At 50.6% G+C, this 22,500-nt stretch overlaps 1 long non-coding RNA gene across 1 annotated transcript in view; it reads left to right on the top strand.

The window, feature by feature from the left end:
* The window catches only part of LOC125774179 (uncharacterized), a 28,921-nt gene extending 17,988 nt beyond the window's left edge, over positions 1–10,933 (top strand). The window contains exon 3 of the long non-coding RNA XR_007420653.1: positions 9,480–10,933. This is a non-coding gene — a long non-coding RNA (uncharacterized LOC125774179). The remainder of the gene's footprint in view (positions 1–9,479) is intronic.
* Positions 10,934–22,500: the final 11,567 nt, after the last annotated feature.

Below are 22,500 nucleotides of genomic sequence, written 5' to 3'. Positions count from 1 at the left end.
ATGCCAGGGAGGCCACGGACCTTCGCCTCTCCCTGAACCTCGCGACTCGTTCGCGAATGGCCGCACGACGCGCAGCTGTAGTAGGCGACGGAGGTGGTGATGGGGGCCGCCCACCACGCTGCAACTCCCTTGCTCTTGCTCGAGCCGCATTTCTCGCAACATTCCGGCGCTGGTTGCGAGCGATAGCCACCGAGTTGTCGGGGAGGCGTGCGGCTGACAGCTGGTCCTGCGCGGCTAACTCCTCCCTTTCCGCATTCCAGCCATCTTGCAGCTCGTCGGTGATCCGTGCGACGAACTCGCAAATGCCGCTCCACCTCTCCGGGCTCTCAAGCAAGGCTGCCTCGAAGCCCTCGGGGGTGATCTGGTTCGATCTCCCCGCCTCGAACAGCACCTCTCGTTCAGCGGCAAAACGCGGACAGCAAAATACGACGTGTTCCGCCGTCTCGGCAACGCCAGGACATCTGGGGCAGTCCGGGGACGACGTGAAGCCCATCCGGCACAGGTAGTCACGGAAAAATCCGTGGCCAGACAATACCTGCGCCAACTGGAACGTCACGTCTCCATGCTTCCGTGACTGCCATGCCCTCACGTCGGGTAGCACTCGATGCGTCCACCGAGTGTACCGACTGGCGTCTTCGCTGGCAGCATCCGCGTCCCACCGCTGCTGCCACTGTTCAAACGTCCGGTCACGCTCCAGCTCCCGAACGCCAGACCTGGAGATCTCGTTGGCTGGATCGTTCAGCCGTTGATGGACCCTGCTGTCCTCCTCTATCTGCAGGCATATTGGAATGAGACCGGCCAGCAGCACGGCCGTCTCACCCCTCACCGTCCGGAAAGCCCGACACACACGAATGGCCGTTGTCCTCTGCACGCGCTGCACCAATCTACGGCATTGGCGCAGCTGCAGCCCCTCCGACCATACTGGGGCCCCGTAGCGCAGGATGGAGTCCGCTACGGCCGCCAGCAGTCGGGCACGCGACGACTTCGGTCCACTGTGGTTCGGCATGAGGCGCGTGACGGCCTCCGCGACCCTCATGGCCTTCGCTGCAGCCTGCTGAACGTGCGGCAACCATGACAGGTGATCGTGCAACCAAACTCCAAGATAACGGATGGAGCGCTGGGATTGCACGACCACACCTCCGATGTTGATGCTCACGACCGGATGACGCTTCAGGGTGGAGATGAGCGTCATTTCCGTCTTCTCTGGCGCCAACGAGAGACGGTTCCGGTCCAGCCAGTCCATGATTACCGCGATGGCTCGTTCAGCAGTCGAGGAAGCGGCTTGGGGTGTCGTTGCGGGGACCAAGACGACAAGGTCATCAGCGTAGCCAATAACCTCGGCCCCCTCAGGCAACTGGACACCCAGGACCCCGTCGTACAGCACGTTCCAAAGCGTGGGTCCCAAAATGGAACCCTGTGGAACGCCCGCACTGATGTTCCGCTCGACAGGGCCCTCGCTGGTGTCGATAACCAGCCGCCGGTCCTCGAAATAGCTCCTCAGTATCTGCTGCAGCGATGACGGTACCCCCTTGTCCCTCAGCGCGTTGGCGATGGCTTGCCAGGGCGCAGAGTTAAAGGCGTTGCGGATATCAAGTGCCACCACCATCAGGCAGCGCTTGTCTCGGGCGTTGGTGCGGCGAAAGGACATGGCCGTCCTGCCCGCTTCGACAACGCGCTGGATCGCACTGATGGTGGATCTGCCTCGCCGGAAACCGTACTGCCCGTCCGACAGCCGTTCCGCATCCGGTTCCTCCAGGAACTCGTTGAGGCGGTTAAGAATTAGGCGCTCCAACACCTTGCCGAGTGCGTCGAGCATGCACAGCGGCCGGTAGGAGGAGCTTTCCCCGGGAGGCTTGCCAGGCTTTGGCAGCAGTACCAGTCGTTGCCTCTTCCAGGGCGCTGGAAACGCACCCCGGTCCAGGCAGTCCTGGTACAAACGGACGAAAACCTCCGGGTACTTCCTAATGGCCGTCTTAACCGCCGCGTTGGGGATACCGTCCAGTCCAGGCGCTTTCCGGTTCGCCATCGATCCCACGATGGACAACAGCTCGCCCACGGTGACAGGGGTCAACGAAGAACTCCGCTCCTCGGTGTCGACGCTCGATGATTCAGCGTCCGGCCAGTCAACAGGCGGATGTGTCGGGAACAGATCGTTGGCTATCCGCTCCAACACGACACGGTCAGTCTCAGGTGGCACGAAGCAGCCACGAAGACGAGACATGACCACCCGATAACCGGCCCCAAACTCGTTGGTTTCCGCCTGTTGAATCAGCTCATCGAGCTGCGCTCGCTTGCTGGCCCGGACAGCCTTCTCGACAGCTCTCCTCGCCGACCGATGATGTGCAGCCACAATGCTGCGCTCCTGCAGGTCGGTGGTACGAAGCATCCGCTCATGCACGGTCGAACACTCCTCCCGAAGACGCAAGATCTCCGGAGTCCACCAGAAGAGGTCTCGATGGGGGTCACGATGCGACATGGTGACGCGCTCCATCGTGTCGTCGCATGCATCTAGCATGGCGTCGACCATCCCCTCCTGGCTGACGGCTCGTTCCGGAAAACCGGCCGTCTGGAGTGCGGCTGCGAATGCCTCCACCGAAAACTGCGTCGTCTTCCATCTACGGCCAGCGTGCCGAAACGTGGTAGACGACGAAGAGGACCCCTGTCCCCGCTGGCGATGCTGCTGCTGTTGTCGCTGCTGCCTCCCGTTCAGGTGACGATGCTGCTGCTGCAGGTGCTGCTGCTGCTGGTGCTGCTGCTGCTGGTGCTGCTGCTGTTGTCGTCGCTGCTGGTCAAGAGTTGGAGGCCCCACGGTGAAGAAAATGTACCGGTGGTCCGACGCCGTATAGTGGCACGAAGTGGTGTTCGCTGCCACCTCCCAAGTGTCTGGACGAGCAATGGATGCGCTCGCGAAAGACACATCCACGACACTGGGAGTGGCGACTCCGTTGCCCACGAACGTCGGGACCGATCCTTGGTTCAGGACCACAAGCCCAAGCTGCCGAATTGTATCGAGCAGCTCTTCACCGCGCCGGGTGGTACGTTGGCTACCCCACTCCTCATTCCAGGCGTTGAAATCGCCTGCCAGGACGATGCGAGGGTGGGGTTGGGCCTCCAACTCCACCGCCTCCAGAAGTTGCTCGAACTCGCCGGCGTTGAGACGTGGAGGGGCGTAACAGCTGATGAAGACCACCCCTCCAATCTGCGCAGCAGCCAACCCGGGCATGGCACAGCGCCAGACCCGCTGGATCGGAAGGTGGCCGGTCGCCACCACAGCTGCTCTCCCCGACGAATCCACCGTCCAGTTTCCGCTGCCCTCTGGAGGTCGGTACACCTCTGACAGCAGCAGCACGTCGACCCGCTTAGTGCGGGCTGTTTGCAGGGCCAGATCCTGAGCAGTGCGTCCACCACCCAGGTTGACCTGCATCACCCTCACTACACCCGACACTGTTGACCTTGTCGGCACGATGAGTGGCCCACTCGATGGGGCCCCTGGCAGACAATGCACTTAGCTGCCGACGTGCACTGACTAACGCGGTGGCCTACCTCGCCACACTGCAAACACTGACCCGTCCGGTCAGTTGAAGAACGGCAGTCCCGCGCCAGGTGCCCCATCAGCAGGCAACGGAAGCAGCGCTGACGGTCGAGCGGCTTCTTCGGCACTTCGCGGATGCCGCTGACACATTGGCAGAGTGTCAACTTCTGACCAATGAGACTCCGTGCCTTGGCCAGTGGGAGTCGAACACGCGCTCGCTTTGTGCCATCACGGAGCTCCCAAAGCTCGACGTGAGTGATGCCAGCCGCTGACCCCAGCTTCTCCTCAATGGCAAGCTTCACGTCACTCTCTTTGGCCAGAGAGTCGACGTTGGTGATGAGAAGCTCACCCATCTCCGTCACCACTCGTGCCTCGCCATCCTCACCTAGCGCTAGCTGGATCCGGCGAGCCAGCTCCGCGCTATCGACGTTCTTCCGCAACGGTACAAGCAGATGACCTTGCACGGTCCGGCGCCCCATGCCGATGTCTGCCCTGACGTCCTGCAGCTCCTGAGATGTACGCAGCTTCACGTACATCTCTGTCCAGGTTTTGTCCGAACCTGGGACCACCGCAATGCGGTCAGGACGCGGAGGACGCCCCTTAGACTGGGCACGATGCTGCTGATGTTGTTGCTGCTGACTCTGCTGCTGCTGCTGGCGCATCTGAGGTGGCCGGTACGGCTGGCCCACCTGCTGCGGTTGCTGCTGCTGCTGAGTCGAACGTTGCGATCGGCTCTTCCGACCGCTCACGACCGTAGCCCAGGACATCTGCTGCTGTTGCCGCTGCTGCTGACGTTGCGGTTGCTGCTGCTGCTGCTGCTGCTGGCCATTAGCCGACACTGCGACCGTCCGTCGCTGCGGCTGTGGCTGGCTGCGCTGCTGCTGCTGCTGCTGCTGCTGCTGCTGCCGCTGTTGTTGTTGCTGCTGCCGCTGCTGCTGCTGCTGCCGCTGCTGCTGCTGCTGCTGCTGCTGCTGCTGCTGCAGTTGCGAAGCTTTCTTCGCACGGTTGCGCTGCTGCCGGCTGCGTTTTGTCCTGGCACTGCCCTGACCAACAGGCTGTGCCGAGGAATGAAGCGCCGTCAAGGAACGCATGCCCTCTTGAAGCGCTTCCAGCGTACACTTCAGGGCCACTTCACGTTCCCGGCTAAGTCGCAGCTCTTCCGTCAGCGACTCGATCTGTTTGGCGAAGTTCTCCAGCATCTTGTGCTGGAAAGCCAGCACCGACGCTTCGCCATCGTCGTGGGGAGCCACGGTTGAAGACATCTCCCCTGCCGCTACCACTGGCGGCACCACCGTCTGCTCGAGAAGAGAGGCGTCGGAAAATTCCGCATCGTCCTCCTCCTCGGAATTATCAGCCTCGGACGGAACCGCCACCGTTGGTCCGGCCGGCCGTGGTGTCTCCGGTAAAGGGGAAGGGGTATCGGACCGCTTCCGAGGCGTGGACGACGACCGCACCCCGGAACGAAGCACCCGCCCCTCCATTCTCCGCTCCTTTCACAAAAAACCGCCTGCACGAATCGTTCAGACGGAACAAGGGAATATTCCCTTCAACATCTGCCAAGGTAACGACCGTCCGTCGCTAGAGCCCCTTTGGCAGATTTCCCGTCCGCGGATCGCAAGAATAAAAAACTCCCACTTTTTTCTTTATTAAAAACAATTTCGCAAGAGAAAACCGCAAGAATAAGAATTTTTAATAAATTCCGCAAGAGATTCAAGAAAACACCAAAAAACGGGTTCGTCGCCTGCTGACGCGTTGAAGTCTCTCGTTTTGGCGTTCCCGGGGAAGGATTCGGAGCCAAAGAACCGTTCCCGGTCTCCTGCTAAGCGTTCCCGGTCTCCGGCTGCGCGTTCTCACTCTCTGACCGCTAAGCGCCGGAAAGGTATGCAATTCGCATCGAGTTTTATAGCACCGTAACGCTTCGTAACGCTGGTGTCCCGGCTAAGCGCTACCGCTACCGGTCACTGGTGGCGCTGCAGACGTCGAAGAGAAGGTGGTTGCTGTCTTCGCTGGAAGTTGCGGAACCCGCCACGGGTGGCGCTGTCGTCATAAAAAGGGAGCTTTTACGTTGGGTTGTTGTCCTCACTGCTCGAAAACGCTTCGTGGTGTTGTTGATGACACAAACACACGCGACGACACACCTGACGCCACCGTACCACGCTGTTGCACGCACTTTCACGTCGAGTTTTTTCTGTTTTCCTCTTTTTAAAAACACTTTACGTCGCTAGAAAACAATAGTTTATGCTCCCTAGCATGTGTTTTACCACTTTTCCAATGTTCCAACACGGTATATTGGTATTAATTCACCACTGAAGTTCCCCATACAAAGTGTATGGGGACACTTTAAACTGAGTTTTAACGCAGTAAATTGAAGTAGAACGATTTTCTTTTCCGATATCCGCTAAGAATGACACTCAATTCGCCCTTTTCGACTATTGTTCCGCTTTTTATAAGCACTTTAGCACAATATTCTTGCAAAAAAATACGGAGCGACACAAAGCACGTCTAAACTGCTGGCTTGACAGCTACGCACACACAGGGATAACTGGCTTGTGGCCGCCAAGCGTTCATAGCGACGTGGCTTTTTGATCCTTCGATGTCGGCTCTTCCTATCATTGTAAAGCAAAATTTACCAAGCGTAGGATTGTTCACCCTTTCAAGGGAACGTGAGCTGGGTTTAGACCGTCGTGAGACAGGTTAGTTTTACCCTACTGGTGTGCATTGTTTGTCGCTATCTTAACGGAATTCCTGTGCAGTACGAGAGGAACCACAGGTACGGACCACTGGCTCAATACTAGTTCGAACGGACTATGGTATGACGCTACGTCCGCTGGATTATGCCTGAACGCCTCTAAGGTCGTATCCAATCCGAGCTGATAGCGCTTCTTATACCCATTAGGTGGTCGTAAGCTAGCGGGCCTAACAACCCTCCGAGAACCGTCCGTGCTGTCCATTGGCACACTGGCGTCTCATCCCCGCTTACTACTAGGCCGCAAAGGGCGGGTTCGCGCTGCACGTGTTAGTACCATACATGTTGGGAACACCGGTGGACGAGCTTGCCGACTGTGGATATCACTAGTTTCGACACCTACGACCGCCCGCAAACGACGGGACTACAGGCTGGGAGCTTCAAGTTGTAGAGATGCGTTCGCATCGATCCTCTCAGGCGACCCATGCTTGGTGGTTAGTGCTTGCGCGTGCGCGCCCCGTGTGTGCTGGAATTGGCCAACCAGTGCACATTGGTGGTGCGTACCGTGACTTGCACCATGTGACGAGAGTGTTGAAGAACACTGTGTGGTGACTCTATGCCTATGTGATGGGGTGCTTGTAACACACGACCGAACCGACGGCTCGTTGGATGGTCACGACAGTGTGGTGCAGGTGCGCCCATGTGTAACGAATACATTGAGTGCCGTTGGAGGTTAGCGGTTGGTTGGTTGCATGCTACAACTTCGCGTTGTACATGGGCTGGCCGCTGCGCTTCCTTCGGGTTGCCACTTGATGTTGATAGGGTTGATGTATTGTGTTCGTTGACTTTTGGTTCATTCCAAAAGTCTTCGGACTTAGATAATTTTACAAGTGTCGGCGCTCTCGGACCGAAAATAAGAAGACAACTAAGAAGAAAAAGAGAAAGAAGCTAATAGTGGAAAGTATTCTTCTTCAAAGAAGGAACAAAAATTTTACAAGTGTTGAAAAATTTCCTAAGTCCAAAAAATTTTCTAAGTCCAGAAAATTTTCTAAGTCCCACAAAATGGAACATGATGAAGAAGATACAGAAGTTGAAAATTTTTCTAAGTCCAAAAAATTTTCTAAGTCCAGAAAATTTTCTAAGTCCAAAGTGTTGAAACAATTTCCAAAGGCCCATAGGTTGCACTGAATTTTCCTAAGTTGGCCACAAGTACCCATGAGGTATCGAGAAGGTTCACCCGAAGGACATAATATGTCCCAAAGTACCGATAGAGTACCCACAAATAGCACCGCGTTGGCCTAAGTTGGCCAAAAGTACCGATAGAGTACCCACAAATAGCACTGAGTTGGCCTAAGTTGGCCAAAAGTACCGATAGAGTACCCACAAATAGCACCGAATGGGCCTAAGTTGGCCAAAAGTACCGATAGAGTACCCACAAGAAGCACTGAGTTGGCCTAAGTTGGCCAAAAGTACCGATAGAGTACCCACAAATAGCACCCAGTTGGCCTAAGTTGGCCAAAAGTACCGATAGAGCACCCACAAGTAGCACCCAATTGGCCTATGTTGGCCAAAAGTACCGATAGAGTACCCCCAAATAGCACCGAATGGGCCTAAGATGGCCAAAAGTACCGATAGAGTACCCACAAAGAGCACCCAATTGGCCTAAGTTGGCCAAAAGTACCGATAGAGTACCCACAAATAGCACCGAATGGGCCTAACATGGCCAAAAGTACCGATAGAGCACCCACATATAGCACCGAGTGGGCCTAACATGGCCAAAAGTACCGATAGAGCACCCACATATAGCACCCCATTGGCCTAAGTTGGCCAAAAGTACCGATAGAGTACCCACAAATAGCACCGAGTGGGCCTAACATGGCCAAAAGTACCGATAGAGTACCCACAAATAGCACCGAGTGGGCCTAACATGGCCAAAAGTACCGATAGAGTACCCACAAATAGCACCGAGTGGGCCTAACATGGCCAAAAGTACCGATAGAGTACCCACAAAGAGCACCCCATGGGCCTAAGTTGGCCAAAAGTACCGATAGAGTACCCACAAATAGCATTGAATGGGCCTAACATGGCCAAAAGTACCGATAGAGCACCCACATATAGCACCGAATGGGCCTAACATGGCCAAAAGTACCGATAGAGCACCCACATATAGCACCCCATTGGCCTAAGTTGGCCAAAAGTACCGATAGAGTACCCACAAAGAGCACCCAATTGGCCTAAGTTGGCCAAAAGTACCGCCAAGTAGCACCATAGAGGCCCGAGTAGAGCGAAATGTGGGCCAAATTGAACATTTGAAAATTTTTACAAGTCCAGAAAATTTTCTAAGTCCAGAAAATTTTCTAAGTCCAAAGAGTTGGACAAATTTCCTTAGGCCCAAAGGTTGCACTGAATGTTCCTAAGTTGGCCATCAGTACCCATGAAGTATCGCGAAGGTTCACCCGAAAGACACAATATGCCCTAAAGTACCCACAGAGTACCCACAAGTTGCACCCAATTGGCCTAAGTTGGCCAAAAGTACCGACAAGTAGCACCATAGAGGCCCGAGTAGAGCGAAATGTGGGCCAAAGTACCGAGTAGTTGCAACAAATGCCCAAATGGATACCAAAATGTGGTACCAAGCACCTAACTGTTGCAACAAATGCTAGCTTTCTGAGCAAAAGCTGTGGACCAATTTCGTAGAAGAACCGCCTAGGCGAAAAGGCAAAAATCGCCGAAGCTGGCCCGCTCGCAGAGCTCGCGGGCCAGGAGATACTCATAGGGCGATTTACTAGAGTGGGGAACTTGAGAATTTTTGTGTCCGAGACTTTGGGCAACTTCGCGGCCGCCCCCTTAAAGTAAAAGATTTTCTCTGGGTGCCTAAAATTCGCAATTCCCGCAAAGTCGGGAAGACGTTAAAGTTTTTGACCAAAAAATGGCCATCGATTTAAGGTGATTTTCCAATAAGAAAATGCTTCCTATTTTGAACTTTTTCGAATATTTCCTAAACTAAGCGTCGGAGCACATGGCCGTGGAGGAACTTTTGGTAGCTTTTGGCAAGGGCTATCGGATGAAATAATGCGAAAGGCCATCGGAGCGATATTGGATAAATGCGGGCCCATAAACGTACCTAAGAAGTGAAAATTGGTACCTTGCACGCAGGATGCAAGAAATGCTTGAGTGTTAACCATCATCGGTACCAAGTACCTAGGTTATATCGAGTGCGTAGATGGAAGTCGGTACCAAAGGGAAACCTTCCTAGGCTAGGTGCAAGCAAGTGAGTATGGATCGATCAGTAGAAAGATGGGAAGCCCAAGGAAACCTTCCTAGGCTAGGTGCACGCAAGTGAGTATGGATCGATCAGTAGAAAGATGGGAAGCCATAGGAAACCTTCCTAGGCTAGGTGCACGCAAGTGAGTATGGATCGATCAGTAGAAAGATGGGAAGCCATAGGAAACCTTCCTAGGCTAGGTGCACGCAAGTGAGTATGGATCGATCAGTAGAAAGATGGGAAGCCATAGGAAACCTTCCTAGGCTAGGTGCACGCAAGTGAGTATGGATCGATCAGTAGAAAGATGGGAAGCCCAAGGAAACCTTCCTAGGCTAGGTGCACGCAAGTGAGTATGGATCGATCAGTAGAAAGATGGGAAGCCATAGGAAACCTTCCTAGGCTAGGTGCACGCAAGTGAGTATGGATCGATCAGTAGAAAGATGGGAAGCCATAGGAAACCTTCCTAGGCTAGGTGCACGCAAGTGAGTATGGATCGATCAGTAGAAAGATGGGAAGCCCAAGGAAACCTTCCTAGGCTAGGTGCACGCAAGTGAGTATGGATCGATCAGTAGAAAGATGGGAAGCCCAAGGAAACCTTCCTAGGCTAGGTGCACGCAAGTGAGTATGGATCGATCAGTAGAAAGATGGGAAGCCATAGGAAACCTTCCTAGGCTAGGTGCACGCAAGTGAGTATGGATCGATCAGTAGAAAGATGGGAAGCCATAGGAAACCTTCCTAGGCTAGGTGCACGCAAGTGAGTATGGATCGATCAGTAGAAAGATGGGAAGCCCAAGGAAACCTTCCTAGGCTAGGTGCACGCAAGTGAGTATGGATCGATCAGTAGAAAGATGGGAAGCCATAGGAAACCTTCCTAGGCTAGGTGCACGCAAGTGAGTATGGATCGATCAGTAGAAAGATGGGAAGCCCAAGGAAACCTTCCTAGGCTAGGTGCACGCAAGTGAGTATGGATCGATCAGTAGAAAGATGGGAAGCCATAGGAAACCTTCCTAGGCTAGGTGCACGCAAGTGAGTATGGATCGATCAGTAGAAAGTGGGAAGCCCAGTACCAAATGCCCTAGTGAAGACCGTAAACGAATATCATGAACCGAGAAGGAGCACCAAATGCCCTAGTGAAGACCGTAAACGAATATCATGAACCGATAAGGAGCACCAAATGCCCTAGTGAAGACCGTAAACGAATATCATGAACCGATAAGGAGCACCAAATGCCCTAGTGAAGACCGTAAACGAATATCATGAACCGAGAAGTAGCAACGAATGCCTGAAAAAGTACCAAGTCCACGGTATAGAGTAACGAGAGTTAACCGCCGTGATGTATGCAATGAGGGCAGCCATTGCATGGGTTCTGGACTTGGTTCGCGAATAACTTTTTTGCTAGACATCGGACAAAGTTGACGTGGAAGAACGAAATGTAGCATTTGGTGCCACCTATCCAAAACTTTTTCAAGATTGAAGATCCGATCGATACAGCCTGAGTTATAGGCAAAAGTTGGTGCAAAATTGAGCATTTTTAATGGTGAAAAATCGGTAATCCTCGAATAGCTCCTGTTGGAAGCATCGGACCACATGGTCGTGGAGGAACATATTGTAGCGGGCGGTGTCAAGTATCGACACCCAAAACCGCATGTCCGATGGACGGAAAATGACCAAGTTATAGTGAAAACTTGGTTGCACCAAATTCCCGAAGAAGTGCAACGAGAAGGTGAATGCGATGGTTGTTCGTCGAATAGCTCCGGCCACAGACATGGTAGCGATTAGTGGTGCATGGAAGAAATCTAGCCACAAGTGCCATCTAGCCATGGCCAGAAGAAAGTGTGGCCATATCTTGGATACCGGCGGAGCTATGGGGCAAATATGGGCCAAAAATGGTGCAAGTTGGACCAAAAATCCGACCAAGTGCGCGAGGCGCTTTCGTGAATAGCTCCGGCCACAGACATGGTAGCGATTAGTGGTGCATGGAAGAAATCTAGCCACAAGTGCCATCTACCCATGGCCAGAAGAAAGTGTGGCGCTATCTTGGATACCGGCGGAGCTATGGGGCAAATATGGGCCAAAAATGGTGAAGTTGGACCAAAAATCCGACCAAGTGCGCGAGGCGCTTTCGTGAATAGCTCCGGCCACAGACATGGTAGCGATTAGTGGTGCATGGAAGAAATCTAGCCACAAGTGCCATCTACCCATGGCCAGAAGAAAGTGTGGCCATATCTTGGATACCGGCGGAGCTATGGGGCAAATATGGGCCAAAAATGGTGCAAGTTGGACCAAAAATCCGACCAAGTGCGCGAGGCGCTTTCGTGAATAGCTCCGGCCACAGACATGGTAGCGATTAGTGGTGCATGGAAGAAATCTAGCCACAAGTGCCATCTACCCATGGCCAGAAGAAAGTGTGGCCATATCTTGGATACCGGCGGAGCTATGGGGCAAATACGGGCCAAAAATGGTGCAAGTTGGACCAAAAATCCGAAAAAGTACCTAGGTAAATGCGATGGTTGTTCGTCGAATAGCTCCGGCCACAGACATGGTAGCGATTAGTGGTGCATGGAAGAAATCTAGCCACAAGTGCCATCTACCCATGGCCAGAAGAAAGTGTGGCCATATCTTGGATACCGGCGGAGCTATGGGGCAAATACGGGCCAAAAATGGTGCAAGTTGGACCAAAAATCCGAAAAAGTACCTAGGTAAATGCGATGGTTGTTCGTCGAATAGCTCCGGCCACAGACATGGTAGCGATTAGTGGTGCATGGAAGAAATCTAGCCACAAGTGCCATCTACCCATGGCCAGAAGAAAGTGTGGCCATATCTTGGATACCGGCGGAGCTATGGGGCAAATACGGGCCAAAAATGGTGCAAGTTGGACCAAAAATCCGAAAAAGTACCTAGGTAAATGCGATGGTTGTTCGTCGAATAGCTCCGGCCACAGACATGGTAGCGATTAGTGGTGCATGGAAGAAATCTAGCCACAAGTGCCATCTACCCATGGCCAGAACAAAGTGTGGCCATATCTTGGATACCGGCGGAGCTATGGGGCAAATACGGGCCAACAATGGTGCCAGGTGGACCAAAAATCCGAAAAAGTACCTAGGTAAATGCGATGGTTGTTCGTCGAATAGCTCCGGCCACAGACATGGTAGCGATTAGTGGTGCATGGAAGAAATCTAGCCACAAGTGCCATCTACCCATGGCCAGAAGAAAGTGTGGCCATATCTTGGATACCGGCGGAGCTATGGGGCAAATATGGGCCAAAAATGGTGAAGTTGGACCAAAAATCCGACCAAGTGCGCGAGGCGCTTTCGTGAATAGCTCCGGCCACAGACATGGTAGCGATTAGTGGTGCATGGAAGAAATCTAGCCACAAGTGCCATCTACCCATGGCCAGAAGAAAGTGTGGCCATATCTTGGATACCGGCGGAGCTATGGGGCAAATATGGGCCAAAAATGGGTAAACTTGTACGGTCCAAAGCCAAGGGTAAATTTTTTTATTCCTCTAATAACTTCTACCAGAGACATTGAATCGGTTCGTGATGTATGGATGAAATGTAGCAAACAGTTGGAACTACCCATAAAATCTTAAAGATTGACGATCCAATGCATAGAACCGGAGTAATGTGCGATACTTGGTGAAAAATCGAGTGAAAAATTAACTATAAACTGTTTTTGGCCCATAACTCGAATACTAGACATCGGAAGGGGGGGTCGTAGAACGATTTTTTGTTGCCCTATCGATTCCCTATCGAACGAGCAAAAGTTGTTTTTTTGACCAAAAAGTACCCCCACTCTAGTAAAATTGGCCTGATTTTACTAGTCCCCGGTACCCGTACAGGCAAAATGAGCAAAATGCTCAAGTATGAATGGTTTTTGGCCCATAACTCGAATACTAGACGTCGCAGGGGGGTGTCGTGGAACAATTTTTGGTAGCCCTTGAAATTATCTATCGAATGACATATACTTGATTTTTGGCCAAAAAGTTCCCTAGACTAGTAAAAATCGCATCATTTTACTAGAGTCGGGTACCCTGGACGAAAAACCGCTATAGTTGCGGTTTTTGGCTAATAACTCGAATACTAGACGTCGCAGGGGGGTGTCGTGGAACAATTTTTGGTAGCCCTTGAAATTATCTATCGAATGACATATACTTGATTTTTGGCCAAAAAGTTCCCTAGACTAGTAAAAATCGCATCATTTTACTAGAGTCGGGTACCCTGGACGAAAAACCGCTTAAGTTGCGGTTTTTGGCTAATAACTCGAATACTAGACGTCGCAGGGGGGTGTCGTGGAACAATTTTTGGTAGCCCTTGAAATTATCTATCGAATGACATATACTTGATTTTTGGCCAAAAAGTTCCCTAGACTAGTAAAAATCGCATCATTTTACTAGAGTCGGGTACCCTGGACGAAAAACCGCTTAAGTTGCGGTTTTTGGCTAATAACTCGAATACTAGACGTCGCAGGGGGGTGTCGTGGAACAATTTTTGGTAGCCCTTGAAATTATCTATCGAATGACATATACTTGATTTTTTGACCAAAAAGTTCCTAGACTAGTAAAAATCGCATCATTTTACTAGAGTCGGGTACCCTGTACGAAAAACCGCTATAGTTGCGGTTTTTGGTCAATAACTCGAATACTAGACGTCGGAGGGGGGTGCCGTAGAACAATTTTTTGTAGCCCTTGAAATTACCTTTCGAATGATATATAGTGGTTTTTTGGTCAAACAGTGACCCCGAGACTAGTAACCCTCCATACACAAAACCGCCTAAAAAGTTTTGGTTTTGCAAAATTTTGAAAAGTGCGTCAAAAAAATTTTTTCAAAAAGTACCAAATCGTGATCAGAACTCACTATAGACCATAAAAAGTGAAATCCGATGGTCATTTGCAACACTTGGTCAATCGAGAAAAATTTCACTTTTTTACTAGAGTCGGGTACCCTGAACGAAAAATCGCTCAAGTGATGGTTTTTGGCCAATAACTCGAATACTAGACGTCGGAGGGGGGTGCCGTAGAACAATTTTTTGTAGCCCTTGAAATTACCTTTCGAATGATATATAGTGGTTTTTTGGTCAAAAAGTGACCCCTAGTCTAGTAACGCTCCATACAAAAAACCGCCTAAAAAGTTTTGGTTTTGCAAAATTATGAAAAGTTCAAAAGAATTTTTTTTTCAAAAACTACTAAAACGTGATAAGAACTTACTATAGACCATGAAAAGTGATATCCGATGATAATTTGCAAAAGTTGGTAACTAGTAAAAAATTTCACTTTTTTACTAGAGTCGGTGCAACGAGAAAAAAAAAGTCCGTGATGGAGAAAAATGGCACGTTTTCCACGCCTGTACGCTTTCGTTTACTATATAGGGGGTAGGTGAGCCAGAAGCATGATTTTGACTGAGTATGTATCTTTATGAATTGGACCCTTCTAAATCGATTGAGACTACCCCCAGGACGATCGGACGACTGCTTCTGGCTCAAAATGTGGTTTTTAGATTTTGATCGTCAATTATGCGAGAAAAAATCGATTAGAAGTAAAGATACGAAATGCTTGGTCTAAGTTGGGAAACGACTTCGGATATTTGTTGGACGTTGTCGTAGAAGGTCCGAGGACCAAGGAAAAGTGATTTCCAAGTGGATTTATGCACTATTAGTCGATGGTAAGATGTGAAATTAGTAGAACTTACCATACAATTTGCGAAGTTGAAGCAATCGGTTGATGATTATGGTACTGTCTGTCCAATTTGGTGGTTCGGAATGAGTGAAACGATGTTGATGATGGATAGACGTTCCGATTGCCCCCGATCGGGGAACATATAGTGGTCTTTAAGGTCCAAGTACCTATGTTTTGGTAAGCAGAACTGAGAGTTAAAGGATGAAAGTCGGCCATTCCTAATATCATCCTATCGGTGGTTCGCGAGTTGTTTGAGGACCGGAGCAGCTCGCGATGAAACGGTCCTAGGGTATTGGTTATCCATCCAAGGAAGAGTAAATGCGATCCTAGATGTGTGTCGTTGGCCGTTCTACCGGTATCGCCTATCGATGAGATATCGACGGGCATGCCTTACTCGAAAGTTGAATTCTAGGATCGATGGTCAAACAGACCTATGAGCGATAAACCAAACTGAACACGTATTGATGTCGGCTTTTCCTATCATTTGATGCCGCAGGTTGTTTAGGGACCGGAGCAACTTGCGGCCGAGACGGTCCCCGGGGGTTTCTTTCTCCAAGGAGTGGAAACTATTAAGCAAGAGTTGTAGCAAGATACGATCCTCTGATGTGTCGTTGGCCGTTCATGCGGTATCGCCTGTCGATGAGATATCGATGGGCATGCCTTACTCTACCGACCTTCTAATTGAGAGTATTAATCAGGGATCGATGGTCAAACAAGACCAATGAGCGATAAACCAAACTGAACACGTATTGATGTCGGCTTTTCCTATCATTTGATGCCGCAGGTTGTTTAGGGACCGGAGCAGCTTGCGGCCGAGACGGTCCCCGGGGGTTTCTTTCTCCAAGGAGAAGAAACGATTAAGCAAAAGTTGTAGCAAGATACGATCCTCTGATGTGTCGTTGGCCGTTCAAGCGGTATCGCCTGTCGATGAGATATCGATGGGCATGCCTTACTCTCCCGACTGGATTACTGAGAGTTTAATCAGGGATCGATGGTCAAACAGACCAATGAGCGATAAACCAAACTGAACACGTATTGATGTCGGCATTTCCTATCATTTGTCGCAGGTTGTTTAGGGACCGGAGCAGCTTGCGACCGAGACGGTCCCCGGGGGTTTCTTTCTCTAAGGAGTGGAAACGATTAAGCAAAAGTCGTAGCAATAATCGATCACCTGATGTGTCGTTGGCCGTTCTTGCGGTATCGCCTGTCGATGAGATATCGATGGGCATGCCTTACTCTCCTGACTGTTTAATTGAGAGTTATAATCAGGGATCGATGGTCAAAAAGACCTATGAGCGATAAACCAAACTGAACACGTATTGATGTCGGCATTTCCTATCATTTGTCGCAGGTTGTTTGGGGACCGGAGCAGCTTGCGACCGAGACGGTCCCTTCCCGAAAGATGGTGAACCGAGTCGTCTGGCGTAAAAACCGGACGACTCGAAAGGGCTTGACCCTTTCAAGTGAGCGATAATCACATTCTACGCTCAGTTCGACAGCTGCAAGGCAATCACTCGCTATGTTCAGAGCTAATACATGCAACATGCCGGCATTGTTTCCACCGACGCATGGATTCAAGACTGGTGCACTTATTAGTTAAACCGTTCGCCTCCGGGTGACTCGAGTTCAAGTCTGGATGAGGATTGTTCTTGCTGGTAATAGCTTGAGCCCCTGAATAAGGGGTCGAAGCGTACATTTTGAGAGTTAATGTACAACATATTACCAAATCGGCACCATGGGTTCGGGTGCAAGTGATGTAACCGTGAAAGATGTTGAGCAGCCCAACATCGGTTTACACACGCATAATAGGAAGGCAGCGCTGTCGACTGGTCAGTCGTGTAAGAAGTGTGCATTATCGATCACAAATATATTGGTGATCTGTAGGTTGCGCATACACCATGCCCGGTGTAAAGTGCCGTGGTCCCCCCCGGGGGGCTGCATCAAACCGTTCGCCACGCGAACTACCCAATGGAACGAACTCGATGCATTTAATAAGAAGAAGAGATGATAATGAAACACGGTCGATTTAAGAGTTGAAAACGTTGAAATGCCTATAAGCAAGTCTTAAGTTGGTGGTTTCGTTGTGCCCCAACAAATTGGTGCCTTACCCTACACCAAAGAGCCATTCAACATGGTTCAAGTGAGCGATAATCACATTCTACGCTCAGTTCGACAGCTACAAGGCAATCACTCGCTATGTTCAGAGCTAATACATGCAACATGCCGGCATTGTTTCCACCGACGCATGGATTCAAGACTGGTGCACTTATTAGTTAAACCGTTCGCCTCCGGGTGTTTCGAGTTCAAGTCTGGATGAGGATTGTTCTTGCTGGTAATAGCTTGAGCCCCTGAATAAGGGGTCGAAGCGTACATCTTGAGACCATGTACAACATATTACCAAATCGGCACCGTGGGTTCTGGTGCAAGTGATGTAACCGTGAAAGATGTTGAGCAGCCCAACATCGGTTTACACACGCATAATAGGAAGGCAGCGCTGTCGACTGGTCAGTCGTGTAAGAAGTGTGCATTATCGATCTCCAATATATGAGCTCAGTATGACAGCCCAATTGGTAATCCTCGGGACCTCCAGAAAGGAAGCTGGATGAGGATTACCAAATCGAAAGTTGATAAGTGTAGTGGTACCACTTAGTCAACTTGTATCCCGAAAGATGGTGAACCGAGTCGTCTGGCGTAAAAACCGGACGACTCGAAAGGGCTTGACCCTTTCAAGTGAGCGATAATCACATTCTACGCTCAGTTCGACAGCTACAAGGCAATCACTCGCTATGTTCAGAGCTAATACATGCAACATGCCGGCATTGTTTCCACCGACGCATGGATTCAAGACTGGTGCACTTATTAGTTAAACCGTTCGCCTCCGGGTGTTTCGAGTTCAAGTCTGGATGAGGATTGATCTTGCTGGTAATAGCTTGAGCCCCTGAATAAGGGGTCGAAGCGTACATCTTGAGACCATGTACAACATATTACCAAATCGGCACCATGGGTTCGGGTGCAAGTGATGTAACCGTGAAAGATGTTGAGCAGCCCAACATCGGTTTACACACGCATAATAGGAAGGCAGCGCTGTCGACTGGTCAGTCGTGTAAGAAGTGTGCATTATCGATCACAAATATATTGGTGATCTGTAGGTTGCGCATACACCATGCCCGGTGTAAAGTGCCGTGGTCCCCCCCGGGGGGCTGCATCAAACCGTTCGCCACGCGAACTACCCAATGGAACGAACTCTATGCATTTAATAAGAAGAAGAGATGATAATGAAACACGGTCGATTTAAGAGTTGAAAACGTTGAAATACCTATAAGCAAGTCTTAAGTTGGTGGTGACCGTTACGCCCCAACAAATTGGTGCCTTACCCTACACCAAAGAGCCATTCAACATGGTTCAAGTGAGCGATAATCACGCTCTACGCTCAGTATGACAGCTGCAAGGCAATCACTCGCTAAGTTCAGAGCTAATACATGCAACACGCCGGCATTGTTTCCACCGACGCATGGATTCAAGACTGGTGCACTTATTAGTTAAACCGTTCGCCTGCGGGTGTTTCGAGTTCAAGTCTGGATGAGGATTGTTCTTGCTGGTAATAGCTTGAGCCCCTGAATAAGGGGCCGAAGCGTACATCTTGAGAGTAAATGTACAACATATTACCAAATCGGCACCGTGGGTTCTGGTGCAAGTGATGTAACCATGAAAGATGTTGAGCAGCCCAACATCGGTTTACACACGCATAAGGGGTTTATTGTTATCTGTAGGTTGCGCATACACCATACCCGGTGTAAAGTGCCGTGGTCCCCCAGGGGGCTGCATCAAAACGTTCGCCATGCGAACTACCCAATGGAACGAACTCGATGTATTGAAAGAGATGAACAATTAATAGCGAGAATAGGGGCCCGGAAGCAATTCCGCGGCCCTACGGTCGATTCAAGAGTTGAAACGTTGTACAATCGTGGATAGCACCTAGTGCTAATATGGTGAGAGATAATGTGTGAGGAAATTTAGTTTCCTAAAGTTTAGTTAGTGGTTTCCGTTGTGCCCTAACAAACTTAAAGTTGGTGGTGACCGTTACACCCCAACAAATTGGTGCCTTACCCAACACCAAAGAGCCATTCCATATGGTTCTAGAGAGAGAGAGTTGTGTGGAAATTTATTTCCCACTAAGCGAGTGTGTGTCTGTAGTGGAACGAATTCTGGTTGATCCTACCAGTAATATACGCTTGTCTCAAAGGTTAAGCCATGCATGTCTAAGTACAAACATAAATGAATGTGAAACCGCATAAGGCTCAGTATAACAGCTATAATTCACAAGATCATCCTACCACTAGTTACTTGGATAACTGTGGAAAATCCAGAGCTAATACATGCAACATGCCGGGACTGTTGCCCTCGCGGGTAGCTGAACTGGTGCACTTATTAGTTAAACCAATCGCCTCCGGGCGGCTTGAGTTGAAGTCTGGATAAGGACGCAGATCGTATGGTCGCTTGTCGACTGACGACAGATCTTTCAAATGTCTGCCCTATCAACTATTGATGGTAGTGTAGAGGACTACCATGGTTGCGACGGGTAACGGGGAATCAGGGTTCGATTCCGGAGAGGGAGCCTGAGAAATGGCTACCACATCCAAGGAAGGCAGCAGGCGCGTAAATTACCCAATCCCAGTACGGGGAGGTAGTGACGAGAAATAACAATATGGACCTCTCTAACGATGGTCCATAATTGGAATGAGTTGAGTATAAATCCTTCAACAAGGATCAAGTGGAGGGCAAGTCTGGTGCCAGCAGCCGCGGTAATTCCAGCTCCACTAGCGTATATTAAAGTTGTTGCGGTTAAAACGTTCGAAGTTGATTGCCCGTCCAGACACGTGACCGCCACGGGCGCCCGGTTACACGCCGGGGCCGTTCGTGCGCGCGCTCACGGCTGCGACTCACAATGGTGTACTTGGGCGTTACTCTGTGAACGAGTACCGTGCTACCGGTTAACTCCGGCACGGGCTCCTCATGGTGCTCAAGATACTCACATTTACCTTGAACAAATTAGAGTGCTCAAAGCAGGCTAAGACAAAGCGTCCGGCCCCCCCGTGGGGTTGGCGTTGGCCGAGAATAATCTTGCATGGAATAATGGAATATGACCTCGGTTTATACGATTTCGTTGGTTTGTCAGAAACCTAGAGGTAATGATTAACAGAAGTAGTTGGGGGCATTGGTATTACGGCGCGAGAGGTGAAATTCGTAGACCGTCGTAGGACCAACTGAAGCGAAAGCGTTTGCCATGGATGCTTTCTTTAATCAAGAACGAAAGTTAGAGGATCGAAGGCGATTAGATACCGCCCTAGTTCTAACCGTAAACGATGCCAATTAGCAATTGGGAGACGCTACCCCTATTCGGTGCTCTCAGTCGCTTCCGGGAAACCAAAATCGGGTTCCGGGGGAAGTATGGTTGCAAAGTTGAAACTTAAAGGAATTGACGGAAGGGCACCACAAGAAGTGGAGCTTGCGGCTTAATTTGACTCAACACGGGAAAATTTACCAGGTCCAAACTTATCGAGGTAAGACAGATTGATAGCTCTTTCTCAAATTTAAGGGTAGTGGTGCATGGCCGTTCTTAGTTCGTGGAATGATTTGTCTGGTTAATTCCGATAACGAACGTGACTCAAACATGCTAACTAGAACGCTGTCAGCAGTGCGCCTCCGGGCGCACCTGACGTTACAGCCGGGCGGCGCCTTCACGGGCGGTCGTCGGCTACGTTTGCCCTGCTTAGCGGGACAACTTGTGTTTAGCAAGCTGAGAATGAGCGATAACAGGTCCGTGATGCCCTTAGATGTTCTGGGCTGCACGCGTGCTACAATGTGGGTCGCAGCGTGTTCTCGCCAATAGGCGCCCCCATTCCGAGAGGAACGGGAAATCACTAAAATGCCCATCTAGTCGGGATTGGGGACTGCAACGGTCCCCATGAACCTGGAATTTCTAGTAAGCACTAGTCATTAGCTAGTGCTGATTACGTCCCTGCCCTTTGTACACACCGCCCGTCGCTACTACCGATGGATTATTTAGTGAGGTTTCTGGAGGCTTACCTTCCGCGGTTCCTTCGTGAGCTGCAGCTGGCATGGCTGAAGTTGACCGAACTTGATGATTTAGAGGAAGTAAAAGTCGTAACAAGGTTTCCGTAGGTGAACCTGCGGAAGGATCATTACTGATGATCGTCCGCGAGTGACCAACCATGGGCTGCCTTCGGTGTAGCTCGGTCGCTCGCTTGCTATGTGTCAGAATTTGTTGAAAGCCAACTCGTTCGTTGTACACTTTGATGGGTGACCATCACTGTGTCTCCGTGCCGAGCTAGATCTCCCCTAGCCGTAAGGCACTTGAACGCCCCTTCGACGACGAGTTGCATGTGTGTGGTATGTGTCAGAATCTGGTGAAGCTTTCTGCATGTGATGTGCCTTGTGTGGATCCGTGGCCATTGCATTGTGTCTGGTGCTTAGATACCCAGACACTTAGAACGCTTGCGCGGAAAGCAAACTCGATCGTTGTACACTTTGATGGGTGACCATCACTGTGTCTCCGTGCCGTGCTAGATCCCCCCTAGCCGTAAGGCACTTTGAACGCCCCTTCGACGACGAGTTACAAGAGTGTGGTATGTGTCAGAATCTGGTGAAGCTTTCTGCATGTGATGTGCCTTGTGTGGATCCGTGGCCATTGCATTGTGTCTGGTGTGTAGGTACCCAGACACTTAGAACGCTTGCGCGGAAAGCAAACTCGATCGTTGTACACTTTGATGGGCAACCATCACTGTGTCTCCGTGCCGTGCTAGATCTCCCCTAGCCGTAAGGCACTTTGAACGCCCCTTCGACGACGAGTTACAAGAGTGTGGTATGTGTCATAATCTGGTGAAGCTTTCTGCATGTGATGTGCCTTGTGTGGATCCGTGGCCATTGCATTGTGTCTGGTGTGTAGGTACCCAGACACTTAAGCAAACTCGATCGTTGTACACTGTGATGGGCGAGCATCACTGTGTCTCCGTGCCGTGTAAGAGCTCCCCTGGCCATCAGGCACTTGAAAGGTCCTTCGACGACGAGTTACAATAGTGGTGTGTTAGATACGTCAGGTGATGGTATCTACTGTTGTGCAATACGTATCCGGCCACGGCACGGAACGAACGGGAACTGTGGTGCAGACATACAAAGAGTTAAGCCTATTAGTCATTAACTCTAAGGACGGGGCCATGGGGCGGTACGCAAAGGATACGGATGAGCGAGTATGCAGGCCCAATACTCAATAGCTCGATCCGATCCAAGCACATGAGTTGACTGCGGCGCCAGGTTAACCAATG

Source organism: Anopheles funestus (assembly GCF_943734845.2).
Source record: "Anopheles funestus chromosome X unlocalized genomic scaffold, idAnoFuneDA-416_04 X_unloc_89, whole genome shotgun sequence".
Classification (NCBI taxonomy): Eukaryota; Metazoa; Arthropoda; class Insecta; order Diptera; family Culicidae; genus Anopheles; species Anopheles funestus.
The sequence above is the reverse complement of the archived record's forward strand: the minus strand, read 5'-3'. Positions and strand labels throughout refer to the sequence as shown.